Here is a 15950-nt window from a genome sequence, read left to right on the forward strand (position 1 = left end):
AGCGATATCGAGATCGACATTTTCACGAGCCGTTATCCGAGTCCAGGTTGCAACTACGAGGCAGTGAACCCTGCTGTCTTTCATAAATTTTAATCAAAGAGCGACACGATAGCGTGCCTCGAAGAGTTATTTCTGCGTGAAACGAGCAGGGGTCCAGACCAAGTAGATGATCATGCATGTTTTATTACACCGCGTTTTCCTTGTTGGCTTTCAACTGGGAAACGTCCGGGAATCCTTACAGGACGAAACCTTCCTTTTTTCCGTGGAACGCGACCGGAAAGTTAATTGAAGGCAGCGACACGGAACGTGTCGGAGAAACCATAAAGAGAAGAATGGGACGGGAATGGCGGAATTATTCCGACCACGTGTCACCGATTCCATACGCTGCCTCCGTCTGCCGACAGGCCCCTAATTGAAAGAAAAAAGTTTTCCTAGTTTGCACGAGATGCGAACAATCGAATTACAAAGTATTCTTATTCGTCGATGAGCGACATTAAAAACTTACTCGACTTTGATACGTTTGGTCGTATTGATCTTATTTGAGCTTCTAAAGGCAGTCTTTCTTTTACAACGACGCATCTTTATACAAACATGAAACCTAATCTATCGAACGTTGTAATCTTTATCTTGATAGAACACAATCGGTTATACGTAATTCGACAAAATAATATAAAAGGAAAAATGTGCTTCCATTATTTCCTTATAGAGCGAAAGAAACTTTTCGGACGACCTAATATTTTATGATTGCTTTAGTGAAATTATAGTTCTGTGTTTGTATATGTAAAATAAGTACTTTTATCTGCTAGAAAGCGTGTGTATTGTATCTTATAAGCTGGCTCACATATTGTTATACATAAACGATTAATTAACTCGTTCCAGAGGATATCGCTCATTAGCGACTGGATTTTGTTAATTTCGTTCGATAAGTTTAATCGTACAATCACTTGCACCCGTATCAGAACTGTGTATTATAATGATTATTAGCAGATAAGTGTCCTAATAAATTGTACGTAAACTTTCATGGAATATAGAACATATAGTTTATCGTAAATTTAAACAATAGTCGCTAATCCAGAAATAAATTAAACGCTCCAATTTCATTGATTTTTGACGTTATAATTCGATGATACAAATTTCCTATCTTTAAATGTATATTCATTAAACATATATATTTGTTCAAAAGCGATATATTTAAACAATTGACAGAGAATAATTGGGAAAATGTATGCGTCGTAAAACTTAATCGAATGATCTTCATTAAGCTCTGAAAACGAAACAATTGTATACTTTGTTTAGAATCACTGGAAAATCAACGAGAACTTAGGCCTACAAAGAAATTATTACGGTCAGAGAACGAGTCGCTTCGAACTGGCTAACTCTGTCCCAACAAGAGTTTCTCGTAACTCTGATAGTTACAGGGATATTTAAACGCTAATGACCATCGAACCTATAACAAGACAAACTTTCAAGCCTATTCCATCGAACAAAAGATAGTTTATCGTATGAAACTTTCGATTTTCAAGAATCTATTTCCTTGGTGATCCCCGAAAACGCAGTGGATCTTGACAAATCTAATTTGGCTGATCGTGTCGATCACGATCCTACGTGTTTTTGATTAATACACACTTTATTCTATTTGTAAAAAAATTTTATGTTTCACGTAGATTGTGGATTTTAAATTGTACGCATCTTTTAATAAAATTGTTAATACATCAATAGTATAATATATCACTTTGCTTATTGTATAAATTATCACGTTAAATTTCATATTACGATATAATTCATTCGCAACTTTTTCCAATTTTAAAACAAATATAATAACAGTCGTCCTTAAACTTTCCAGTGGGAGTTTGTAACCTTAACACTCAGAAATACCAAAGTACTCAGAATACCGGGCCATAAGAAAATACGACATTCTAAGGACAAACACGTGAAAATTAATCTGAACATTGTACAACCGAATAATACTAATCTCACGTGACAATTATCCAACCACCCACGAAATCGTTTAGTCAAACGTTATTACCAGTGGATTCTTTTTCTCAGGGGATGAAACCAAGATATTATACAGTCGCATCGAAATCACTGGTACGATTGTATCGCGTAACGAAGAAGACGACGAAGCAACCACATTATCTCGGAAACAATAAGCTCGTCGTTGTAAACGTCACTTTAATTCTCAAACGACATGGTCGTTGCAAGAGAATGAAACGAATGGCGATATATTAAATATAGAGAATATCATCGCGTTGTAATCATTTACAGTACACGATGCTCGTGAATATTTTCCTGTTGAATCTGTCTCTTCCGATGTCCTTATTTCAAGAATACTGTCTGCCTCTCTATGTACGAAGGATACGCAGCCATGGCGAATGAAAAACAAATAGAAAACAAAAATGACGATGCTTTTAGAGGCAACAAGTGTTATCTATTCATTCTGCATATCCATAGGAAATACAGCGCAGCCTCGTTGAATCTTCAAGAACGAGGATATCCAAAATTGGATAGGAACCACGAGTCATACAGCACCATGAAAACTGTTCGAGATCGTAAAGACCGTGTTTGGAGGACCTATTCTACTGTTGCCTTACCTTCGTAATGATACGGAAACCGAACGTAGCTTCCGTTTTGAACGGGTGAAGCCTTAACTGCAGATTAAACCAGGTACAACCATTGGGAAGGGTCCGGTCGAGGACCCGTGACGCACACTAAATCTAAATACGTTTGTAGGCCGTTTTACCCTTCTCTCTGTTTCTTCTCTCCACTCCTTCTTGCCTCTTACTCTTCCTCTACTTCTTTTTTCATTTATTCCTCTTCTTTCTTCAATTTCCTCTTTTTTTCTTTTTTCTTCTTCTTCTTCTTCTTCGCCTTCGTTGTCGACTCTTTCAGTTTCTCTTAAATTATTCTTAAGCTGGAGGTAGAATTCGAAGAACGGCTACAGAGGGAACGGCGCGTAAAGGTAGTTAGTAATTGAACTAGGCGAAATCGTAAACTCCGGAAGTGATCTGAATAATATACAATATTAATTGACAACATTCGTTTTGGTCGTTCTTCTCTCCCTTAATTCGAAAGTGTTCTCGTTCACGCGTTTCTCGCTGATACTTACGCGCGTGTTCCCGCGCGCACCATTAGGCTTAACATAGATATTCTTATCGGACAACGTGTAAACCTCGAACGAGTAGATAAAACAATAGATTCGAATAATAACTCTTTTTTTCTCCAGAGACATATACGTTTAATATATTAGTAGATTTTTCTTTTTAATAATTAATTATCATATATTCATATATTTCCATATACACATATATAAGTGGTATCTTTAATCTCGCGTTAGCTATCGTGATTCCATCGACGAGCCTCTCTTCGTTCTCTAAAACCTTCTCTATTCTTCTCTCCTTTCTTTTAATCGATATGTCAGACTGTTCCCATTCGTTCGTTTAAATTATTCATCCCTGTTCCTTCCCTCGGTACCGAGTTTCTCCCCGAGCTCTTAACTCGTTCAGTCTCCAACGTGTGCTGCACCTTCCGCCGATATAAGACACTTTTCCTCGTTGATCACGCCGCCTCTGCAAACGGAATTTCACGGGGTGATGCGTACGGTGATCACGCAGTGTCGCGTCACGTCGCAACGTGGAACGTGAAACGTGGAACGGAACGGGGAACGTGCAAAAAAAACGAGGAACGCGTGCGCTGCGACCAAACCACCTACGATCTCCTTCCTCCATTGCGAATCACCGCGCTTTTTGCCACTGATACACGCTGCCCGTCGCTCGTCAGAATTTAAACGCGGCCACGGAGCTGCTGGCGCGAGATAACGCCGAGGGTGGCAGCAAGAAATTCGGCGAGCCCCTGACTTCACGGCGCTCAAACGTCCGTTGAGCATTAAAAGCGTCGCCCAGCTTTATCGAGATCTACGCGCCCTTCTTTTAAAGCAAAATTCCACCAACCTCGTGGTTATTCTCTCGAGACAAAATTATCCTTCTTTTCGGTATCTTTCTTAACGTTCGCGGCCGTAGAAATGGGAATAACAGCGTGAAAGGGCGCGGAACGTGCTTCGGTGACGACTCTGATTCTTCTATACGATATATCGGAAAACGATAAGAGGAGAATCGTTGGGAAGAAAACGAGGCTCGGTTATAACTTGAAAAGTGAAAGTATCGATCGATATTCTGTTTTAGATTTATGTTTGTTAGAAATTTTTAAAACTTGTCAAGGATAGTTGGTCAATTGCTTATTCAGCTTTAGGGCAATTTATAACAAATACCTAAACTTCGTGTAGCTAGTGAAAGCACAAGTAAGGGTTGCTCATGTTCGACAATAGCTAATGACTCCAAGTTATATTGCTGTTAGGTATCGAGAGTTTTGATTGTTTAGAACGAGAAAATTTTGGTATAGTAAACATCGTACGATCGCGTTGCCTTAAAAGGAGAGCAACGTGGTGCCTACAAGAATTAACCGCTCGATCCTTCTTGTTTGGAAAATATTTTTATTAACAATTTTACAGATCGATAATAGCAAAATTTAACGATAACTTCGAAGGTATTTCTTCCCTTGACCTCCACCCTAAAGAAGTTTCATTTATCCTTTAAACCGTAAGGGATACTGTACAATTTCAAGATATCGAATTATTTTACGCATTGTTTCCAAATTCTATGCGCTCTATCGATCCATTCCGCAACAGCTTATCGCTTTAAACGAGAACGCGAAACTTGCAACGTTTTCTCGCGAGGGAAGGTTAAGTCCTCGTTTCGAATGCAAAAAATATTTCGTGTCTCGCTTCACCAAGGATACCAAACATGTTCGTCGCAAGATACTGCGTCAGCTGCGGCCAGCGGAAAAGTATACAGGGCTTTCGAGACTCGCTCCTATATTCGCCTGCTCTCCAACTGCCTGTGATATTCTGCAGATAACGGTCTCTAATACGATAATGGTGGAACTTTAAATGGACTCGCCTATTTTTGAATAGGATTGTAGCAAAGTGAATAGAAAAGTTGAGAAAGAGTTAAAGTCGCCAGCGATGTTTCTTTATTGGGAATTGTAGTGAAATTGTCATAGACTATCTGCTTTAAAAACTCGCACGAATCGTGAAGGGTATTTCCGAAACAGGAAGTAAGGGCTTTGGGAATATATTTTATGCTTCGTAATCCATGTAGATTTTTACGTTCTAGTTATCTAGAGTACATATCTATCTATCTTGTATCTCCTTTTTTTTTGTATTACTATTTCTGTGTTACCTTCCTTTGTCGCATGTTATTAAATTCTCACAGCTCGGACATTATATTCTACTGATCAGAATCAGATAAACGTAGTTCAATAATATGACGTTATCGTAGCAATAAATCTGATAAAGTCGTATATATTCAACTTGAAAGATCAAACAAAATATCTTATATAGAGTATAGTGATTAAAGAATCGTAAAAATATTGTCAATCTTTACGCCGGTGAAATGTCCCAAACAAATCTTTGGAGCTAAATCGTCGCAAATGAAACTCGAAGGGACTACAAAAAGTGGAACAAAATCAAAAAAGGAAGTGTTTTAAAACCCTTTTTTACTCGATTCTTTTTACAATCCTTACGAGACGTGAAATACGTATTTCCAAAGCAGAGCGAACCACTTGAGGGACACCTGCTTTCGCGTTACGCGATTTATTTTCGCGTATACAATGTACAAGTCACGGTAGATGGAAGTTCGAAGCAACAACCCTGGAGGATCGTATTCTCAATGAAACCGCGTCGGTGCCTCTATTTCTGGCGTAACGAAACGAGGAACGATTAATCACGGATATCGTAACCAAATGTATACGTTAGCTCGTGTATACGAAATGAACTTGCACTGGAATTTCTGCTTTATTGCTCCGTTTCGAAACAAAACATACGATACGTTACGCTAGGTACGTTACCAGAATTATATTCAGATTTGCGAGTACCATGTTTGCCTTCGGTAAGAATAATTCTCTACGTCGGAATAAAATAGTACAGGAGTATTGGAAGAAAGTTTCTGGTTTATCCTGCAGAGATATTATTGTACTGAGATGGAATAAAGGCGATAAATTAATCGAAGATAGTGACGATAAGCTGAATATCTAATCCTGTTATGGAATAATGCTGCACAAGACGTTCGTAATAAGACGATATAAACTACTTAAGAAGAGTTTCTTTTTATGAGGGATAAATTATGAATAAATTATAATATATTACTTTATCGAAAAAAAGTACTACATTAATTGTAAGTCTTTGAAAAATTGCAATCAAATTAGAAGATGGAAATTATTCTATATTTCACAATGAAACGTTGATAAGAATTGATTCGAGGTAATTTTTCGTGTGAAAGGATATTGTATAATTGAAACGACGCTGGACAGTTGCTAGAAAGAAAGATGATGCTAATTCCATAAGAAAACGAGGAATGTTTCGCTTTGTTGAAACGAAACGCACGAAACAAAATTTCTAAATATTAACGATCAAAGCAAGAAATAAGATTATACGTTCGCTATTGCAAACGCAAATAATCATACATCTCGTTATTCGGACAGAGTTTCTCTTTGGTGGATATCGTGTAATTGAAACGGAACACGAAATTGGAAAAACGAAATTTCCTAATGCGAAGATCAAGTAACAACAGGCTAATGATATACAGACGGTCGTGATTTACGCGGTACGTTTTCTAACACAACGATTCGATACCGGAAGGCATAAAATTCAGCGTAAAGTTCGGCCTTTGAAATGAAAATTTGCTGAAAATTTATAACGAACCTGCGATCGATCGACTGGCCAGAACAAACGCGAGAGAGAAAAGGGAGGGAAAGAAAAATAGGGAATTTCCAAACGTTCCGACGAGAACACACGCGCGTGCCCTCTCTTCAACTCGTTGAGCTAACGTGCTATTGACCCGCTAAACCAATTTCCGGGGCGCAATTGCGGAAGATTTTTATTACAGGGAACGTAACCATAGAATCCAGTCGATCGTTTCTACCTTCCATTTGTCATGTTAACCTGTAACCGCGTACCAAAGATGAGACGAAAACTTTCGATCGATTAAAAAGTTGCTTCGAGCCTTCTTCCGATAATTTACCACGACCTGTGACGTATAAGTCTGCGAATTCTAATTAATTAACGAAAGTTTTGAAAGTATCTGTCAAAAGGATGGATTCTAGATTTGTCGTTTTTGCAATTACTGAAAGCATAAAAATGCTTTTAAGAATCATTGACGTTGATTTTTATCGAGATAGAAACATGATCGTATATGTATACTTATGTATTTTCATCGCGTCCTTTTAATTATGATCATCGATGTTCTAAATATTTAACGTTCTAATAGTTCTATCGTAGGTTTTTAATATTCAGAAACAATCAGAAATTACGGTTACATGAAATTTACCATGTTCGACATTTCCTTGTTTCCTTTTATCGATATTAAACTAAAAAATAATTCCTCTCGGTATAATGAATGCTTCTGATAATAAATATCGCGGTTCACCGTTCACCTCTATAGCATAGAATTATATGATATTAATTATATCTCCCTCGGAAAATCGAATTACATAACTGTAACATATCGCGAGGCTTCGCAAAACTTTGACTAAATGTAAAATCGATCGGGCATTTCAACATATAAATTTCCAAGTTGGAACGCGAGTTTTCCGTATCGAGGAAGTTTCGATCTGGAGAAGAAGAGTTTCGGTCGTCTCGAGCTTTCAACGTTTCCAAGTTTGCCCAAGTTGCTTAGTTTTAACCCCCCTTCCGACAGAAAGGAAGGCTAGCGTGGAGGCAAGTCGAGCATAGCTCGCTTTCGAAGTGGAAGAAACGCGTATTATCGTTTTGTCTGGCAGCAATCACAAAGGTGGCTCGTTTCTCCGGTGCGCGCCGTTTCTCTCACGGCCACGAAATTCCCGTGCTTCAAAGAACGTCGAACCTTTCCCCCCCGACAAGCATTCCATTGGAATTTTAAGTCGTTAGGAGGATGATACCGAGCATTCCGTGTTCCCCCAACGACAACGAGTTTCTCCGACTTTTTCGTATCTCGCGAAGCGTCACGGGCAGCGTAAGAAACGGTACTCTCGCTTGAATTTTAAATCGTGGAATTTAAAGCGACCGCCCCGGCATCGACCGGTTTTTCTGCGTCGCGTTCCTCGCGGCTTGTTTCCCACTCCCCTCGAACCCGTTCGAATTCGAATTTTTCCACGACGCGACATTCCACGAAATATCTCGATAAAGCGAAGCATCACATTTAAACTAGACATTTATTCAAAGAACATCACTGTGTGCGTCGAACTATCTTCGACTATCTCGTAATCGATGCGTAGTAGAATCGCACAAATTTTCTCGCACTCACAAAGCAGCACGATTCCATGTAAATCGAATTTCACGAGTCTCGAGTATGGAATCACACTCGCGCGCACCAGACGATCTCGCGAGGCAATCGGAAACCGGCCGAGCAAGGGAGCCTGTTCCCCGACTACCGAGCAACGACTTACATCTCTCGTTTCACCTCGCGTTCTACCTCGGTCCGTTTTTCCTACTACACGCGAATAGATGGAAGCACGCGCGCGCGCGTGCACGCAGCCAAGCTAGCAGGCGAGAGGCAGACAGGCACGCGAGCACGCACGCACGCATCAACGTCGACGCACTGGACGATTACTTGGGCCACGCGCACCGACCCTCTCTCGATGGTGTAGCACACGACGACTAGTAAGGCAGGAAAACAGAAAAACGCTGTCGGCCGGTGTGTAAGCCGCGAAAGAAGGTCGCCGTTCGTTCACTCGGAAGCCTTGCCGGCGTTCTCGGAGCGCCGTCGCGCGAGTAACCGGCGGGAGGACGCTGCTCGACGCCGGCACTTCCTCGCTACTAACATCCCCGGCGTCTCTCTCGACGCTACACTCGACGGAAACGCCGCGCCGGCTCGACCTCGCCGAAAGACGCGCGACTACTGTCTGAATGTGGGGCAAGGCTGACCCACGCACACGCACACGCACACGTCGCCGTGTGGGCCGTGGCAAGCACGGCTCTCGTTACTGCCGGCTGGCACAACGTGTACCTTCGCTACTAACCTATCTCCCTCCTTCCGCTTCTCTCCCTCCCCCGCCTCTCTACGAACCTCCATCGCATTTACCCTTCTCCGCAGCACCCCTCCATCGCCACGAGGATATATCTGCTCCAGTAGCCCCCTCTGTCCAACCGCGGCAACGACGATCAACCTCTCGAACCACCACCCTTCCGAGTCTACGTACATTGCGCATGCCGCAGTGCCGTACCGAATCAGAGCTACCCTGTGCACCCTCATCGAGCGGAATTCCATCGGTCGATTTTTTTCCCCCTTTCGTTTTCTCTTTCTCTCGTATCGAGGGCGCCTCTGCACACAATGCTTATCGGTCGATCTTTCGTCTTTCATGGTCTCTGTATTTTTACCCCTTTTCTAATTATCCCAGCCATTGTCAGATGTCGTAAGTGTATCATAGGTGAAATTATGCGTTAAGTATTGTTATTCGTGTATTTTTGACGCGTTCGTTTGGGTGACATTTTTTCCTCTGGTCAATCGATTCGACTTGCTCTTAACAACGTAAATATATGCGATACGATTTGGATCAAAAAAATTGGTAAACGCGTGGACGTTGTTTCGTGTCTGGGTTAGGTCGTTACATGGGTGTTTTCAGGTACGAGCAATGGGCGAAGATAGCGTTGCTGCGAGTTCAACGAACTCGCTGGGTTGGGTGGCAGTTTGACAAGAATGAATTTCTTCTTGTCAAGTTTTACGCCTAGGAATCATTGAATCAAACGCAGTACTGGGTAATTTAAATTGCACCATGATTACGACACGACTGCAACTTCTATACGTTTTTTATGCTCAACGACTAATTTCTGTTGCCGTATAAATTAATAGAGTTGCTGCTCAGTTATTGAAATGTATGATTACAGACTTTCTCCTGGCGTTATCAATGGACGTATTTTATAATTACTCGTTCAAGACGAGGTAGGCAATTAAAGGAGGAGGGAGGCAAGGCGTGTATTGTTTTATTCTTATTTCATACGTGTTTTATTGCGAGCAAAGTAAAATCTACTTTGTACTAATCTAATTTCTAGATTAGATCTAATCTAATGATCTAATTTCTGATCGATCGAAATTGATCTAACTTTGACAGTAGCACGAGAGCTCAACATTATTCGTTGATAGTAACGTTTGTCTTCATACGTAAAAAAGTATTTTGGGAATCTATGAATTTTATTAACCTTAATTTCTTCTACCTTAAAGAGCCAAACTTCGTGACATTTGATGCGCGATCGAATTTTTACGAATCGATAATAATACGATAAAAATCTTTCGGTGATTCAAACGAAATCAATTTTAAATTTTGTTTAATGCATCAGTACAATTCTTCCGTATGGTATCGTTATTTCTTTCCTGTTCCGCGTATCACATGTACAATTTATTTTCCTATTTCCACTGAAATTGCGAACCAGGCCACAAATTTTTATTCCTTCGTTTCTACATACACATACACAAAGTGTACACATACACCTCCCTTTGCATACAACTACAAACTTTACTTTACATTATTCTCAAATGACCAACCTTTGGAATTAATTTAAGCGCTGTAAAAGAATTTATTGCTCCTGTACATTGTACAGTGTACGGTACACGTTTTCTTCTTTCTTCTCTTTCGTTTATCAGATATGCTCGATTACTTAATAACCGTCATAGTAAAATAAATAAAACAAAAAAAAGCCGCGTATCGCATAATATTTCCAAGTGGTCGACACTTTATTAATCCCACGCATAAGTAGTTCGAAGAACTTGTTAGAATATTTTTAGAAGGCACGCTTTCCTCGCGTGTTGCCCAATGGGAGCGTGTGAGTGGATTACGACGCTGCGTGCGTTTATGCAGATGCAGCGAAGAATTTTATTAAAACTCTTTAAGACCTCTTTTATACACAGTAGATACACTGCTCGTTCCTCTTGTCGTTTATGCGGATATAGGATCTTTGCATCGAGTTAGGAATTCTCAATGTAAGAACTCGAACAATAAAAACAAATCACTCGAGGACAAAGAAACAGATGAATAAAAGAAAATGGTAATATTTATTGGAAAATGAGAAGACAAGTAAAACGTAATTATCATATCGTATATGAGATACTAGTATAGTAGGGAAACAAATTTGTCATTTCCTAGCAGTAGGTTAGCTGTACATTTTTTGTTTTTTGAATTAACTGCTTCGTGTGAGCTACGTATATAGTTTTTTTTTTATTTATTCAGCACAAGATAATTTATGTTATTGAAGTTCCTCTAATGTTCTTTACAATGATGTTTATTCGAGAGCTTGAATGACAACAAGTTGTCGCTTCGTTATTAATGCATTACCCTAAATCGTTTTAAATAGGAATTTAATGATATAACCATACAATTCTGACATACCGTTTCTTTTCTGAAAATCGATACCTATACAAAGTAATTTAACTTTTTTTCTCTTCTTAAATGTATTTTCTTACGTATTATTTCATCAATAAATCAGTTATGATTATATCATTAAGTAAAGTGAACTTACAGCGTACACCACTGTATTAATTGATTACTGCTTTTGTAACTGCCTTGTTAGTTTATAGATAGAAACCAAATTTCCAATTCGCAATAACGTTTCACGTATCACCTATACATGTAATAAATGTATTAGATCCAAACCAATGGGTAGAATTCGCATGATATTACAAGTTCAAATTACGACTCTATACTGATTATATCAATTATTCTGATTTTACTTGTGTAGACAAGAGCAGAGCATACACAAGAGCAAATAAGCTGTTAATTTTATTCCCAACTACCCTAATTTATTACTTCCTGCGTGTATTTCAAATATCTACGAAGTGCTTCGTAAAAACCACGCAAACTCTACCTCCAACTCGGAAAAGTTTTACGAAATTTAAAAAAGTAAGAAAAAGAATGCTCCGACCGATCGTATGCAGGCGTTTCATTACGCGTAACACCGTTACGTCGGATCGACAACACGCTCGTTCGCAGAAAGCGTGACGAGGCAAAAGAAGCACGCACGACCGCTTAAAAATCTACTTCACCAAATCGAAACGAGTTCGTTGCGTGCAATGGCGCATGCGTGGCCAAACACTTATCCGAAGGCCAGGATCTGGCCGATTCCTGGTACCGTGTCGGTAAACGATAAAAGATCGTGGAAAAGCTCGCGCTTTTGTCCGGCGCGACAAAACGCGCGACCGCGTACACGAACTGTGTCACGTTCAACAGTTTACCCTACATTCAACAGTCTTCAGTGAGCAGCAGGGATGCTTTGAAACGCACCACCCTCGAGGACAATGACTAGCGTTGCGAAAGAATTTCAACAGACACGGAAGAATCGACCAAGAAAGAGTTTTTAGAAAAGCCAACCAGGAAGATCGAGCGAAGGGCATATTCGAAGCAATCGAGAAACACAGACTCAAGATTTCAATGGTACATAAAGTGGTTCAGGAAGCAGATGGCAACGTTTTGGTGGTTTGTCGCGTTCGCGGTGGCAACAGCTGGTGTAAATGAGTCCGGAAGTCTTCCTTTTCTGCTGTCCCGTGTTTTGGACACGTGACAGGAAAAAAGATTGGGTTTTAGATGTACGAGGTGTACTTACACATAGTGAAACGATTGCAGGTTTCTACCAGAGATATCTCGTCCGCATATGTTAATTATTATGGACTTGAATCGTCGGAAATATATCTGAACAAAAAAAAATCCGTAAAAATAGCTTGCTAACCTGAAACATTTCCCTCTGCCGTTACTATCTCTGCTTCTTTCGCTCGAACCATACAAACCGGTAAGACATTCGATGTTTACTATGCAAATGATAAGCCTTTGACACGAATCTCCCTTTATGCCAACAGAACCAAAGCCTAGCCTCGAAAGTTACCTACTTCGGAAACACCCAGTAGACAAACTAAGAAGCACACCCGAGAATTGCGCGTGGTTCGGTGTCAGAGTCGTCGCGAAAATGGAACCGCGTCTCGTCGAGCAACGAGACCCAGCTAACTCAAAGCTCTTCTCGTCCCTCGACAGCTTCGCTCCGCCTTCTGCCTTGCCAACCTCCTATCCTCAGACTTTCTTCGGTTCGCCAAGGTATTCTCCAGAGAAATTATATTGCGACCCAAAGCACGGTCGGTGGATGGCGCGGTGAGAGAGCCGGAAAGTGCGATAATTCGCCGCAACGCACGCGGTGTATTCAACCAGTGGCGGTAATATACCCGAGTTGGATGTTGACCTATAGGGTGACACGGGATAAAATCGCGAAGCAACTCGATGACCGATTTTGCTGCAAGCTGAGCCACGTTTCGCGGGTAGTTCACTGTGTGTTTGATGATGAGGTGTCAGCCACTATAGACGGGGCGAAGATGAGGGACGCGACCTAAAATACGTTCAGCGAGAGGAAGAACGCTCCGAGAGGGTCGATGCTACGTAGAATAAGCGACGAAACGGAAGATACAAGGGAAACGGGCGGGTTAAAGGGAACGCGGCGAAGAAGGGAAAGGAGAGGAGAGCAGCATGCGGTAGCAGCCACCACGTCGTATACCAACGCCACTCCATATTGATTTTCCGGAAGGGGGGAGAATAGCGGTGAAGAGTACGAGCGACAGAGACGAAAAACGGGGATGTAAGATGGGAAGTTGGAGGAAGAGAGGGATATAAATGAAGAAGGAGAGAAAGTGAAACGAAACTGGAGCTGTAGCTGGAGGAAAGAGATAGAGAGAAAGAAAGATAGAAGCATGAACCGACAGGGTGGGATTAGCCGCTTCCTCGTTGTTGGCACAAGTAACCTCTGAATTTATGTTCGAAGATGGCGGTCTATGTACCGGTCGGTGTAAATTTCCGCGAAATAAACGAATGATAATGAAAAGGTGATAATTAACAATGGTCGGACAATCGACTGGATGCTAGTTGAACGTCGTGTGCTGTGATTGTACTTAATATGGTGAACGTAGTAGAACTAGCATGTGTATAATTCACGATCGACGGAATCGTTTTGTAAATTACATTAATGAAACGTTGGTTGAATGTGTTTCTGTATTATTTCGTGTATAAGTGATAAAGTACACTTTGCATGATATTATTTGAGTGTAGTAATAAGTTGTATTAATTAGGACAATGAAATTCAAAATTACGTTTAGTCGCTTGTAACTGTTACAATGTCGATGTAATTAAACTTCCAAAATTAATATTAGGATTAATTTTCCAAATGTTTCAACCACGGCGAAACACAAATATATTATACGATTCTTCGTCGGTATACAACAGATAAAATAATATATAATATAAATTTCATAGAATAAATATGAAAACGTTTCTTTACAGACGTATATCTGTGTTTCGACGATTTAAGGATAGTGCTCAGATCAAGTACGTAATACGATGCTTCCGTGCCGTGAGTTCGTACGGCACTGAACAAGGAATCGTTCATCAAGCATAAAGTAGAGTTGGTTCGTATTTAGTCAGACGACTTCGTATCCGTCCGTTTCTACTCGTCAACATTCGCGACGCGCCGCGTGAACTCGGTTGACGCTGCGCGTTAGCACAAACCGCGCGATTATTCATCTTGCGACGGAATATAATCAGCGTCGTGTGCCCAAAACTTTTTACTTTCGCTATTAAATAATGAATGGCAGCACGCCGGCTGTGGCAATACGAGGAATGGATTTCGTTTGACGCGAATGATCATTTCGTTCCGCGCAAATTACACGTAGGTATGGTGGAATTTAATTAAATTTCTCGTTTGCTGGAACTTTCGCGGAAGCATCGTTTCACCTTATCGTGGAAAAATAAGCTCGTATCAGCTTCCATAGGAAATATTTTACGAAACAATTGCTCTTTGACTATTCACTCGTTAGTCTTCTCACAGATATTCGTTTAACTATTGCAGAAGGCAATAGTAGAATGATCTTTTACACAATTCTTTTCGTTAAAGGAAAGAATCTAATTTCCAAGTGTCCACGTATTAAATGGATTTGTGCTTTAATTAATTTGCACCAGAAAGTGACAGTAGAGATTTTACTCTAATTAGGGGAAACCGTATGCAGCGATTAAACAGTAATTTATACTTGGAGTTTATTCCACTGATCAAGGATAACTTGGGGCGGAAAGGATTAATTTATACTTAGTATAATTTGCTTTTAAAGAAGGACACGATCACGTCGTCTAAAAACTTTGATGCTAACAGCAGTGAAATTTCATGAATTTTTATTCGTAATGAATTTTAGAATAAATGAAATTAAAGAATCAAGATAATCTTATACCATCCAGATAAAGAAATTTACGCTTAGGGAATGAAATCATCCCCAACAATATTATACCCGTAATGTTATGCTGAAAAGTTTTAGCTGAGAAAAAGTTTTTTCTGCATTTCTTTTTTCCTTTTGCGCCTTTGCGAAAACTTTTCATCAAAATGATTATTCTCGCTAAAAGTAAGATTTAAAACTTTAATGAAGGTACAAGTGTCTCTAAGAAGATATTTAATAATGCTAATGAACTAAACTACCAAGTTTTTTTTAACTTAACGCTACGTTTCACATTATTATTAGATACAAAAATTTTGTAGCGTATACCTTTACCTGCTTTCCATTTAAGCTGATCGCTAGAATACGGATATGTATGCAATTTCATTTTTTTTTTTAATTTAACAAAGGAAATAGAACGTATACAGAGATTTATTTCACACGCCGAATATTATAGCGAGTATTATCTAAATTTCCTATAAATGAATAAAAATCTGCAATCACAAAATCAATTAAACCCTTTTACATCTTTTATTAATAAATTTTGTAACAACTATCGCATATACCCCCTGCGTCCGATATTTCGTTTAATTAACCACAATAAAACTCCTATCTCCATATTATATTTATACTTATATTTACCATAACTACAATGAGTAAAGATGCAAAAATTCACTAGTCAGTTCAAACAGAAACGAACTT

General features: G+C 39.8%; 1 protein-coding gene across 15 annotated transcripts in view; it reads right to left on the minus strand.

Annotated features, from left to right (window-relative positions):
• unc-13 (protein unc13 homolog) overlaps window positions 1-15950 on the minus strand; it is a 378276-nt gene that overhangs the window by 221345 nt on the left and 140981 nt on the right. For 3 of the 15 annotated variants that reach the window (XM_069130522.1, XM_069130511.1, XM_069130498.1), the window contains exons 1-2: window positions 8476-9063; window positions 2592-3566 (exon numbers count right to left, since the gene is read on the minus strand). The exons of 9 other annotated variants lie outside the window; for them this stretch is intronic. The gene's annotated coding sequence lies outside the window, so the exon portion shown is untranslated. 3 more of the 15 variants (XM_069130536.1, XM_069130529.1, XM_069130503.1) reach the window with 2 other exon arrangements.

This window comes from Bombus flavifrons, chromosome 2 (genome assembly GCF_040668555.2).
Source record: "Bombus flavifrons isolate JBK064 chromosome 2, iyBomFlav1_principal, whole genome shotgun sequence".
In the NCBI taxonomy this organism is placed as follows: Eukaryota; Metazoa; Arthropoda; class Insecta; order Hymenoptera; family Apidae; genus Bombus; species Bombus flavifrons.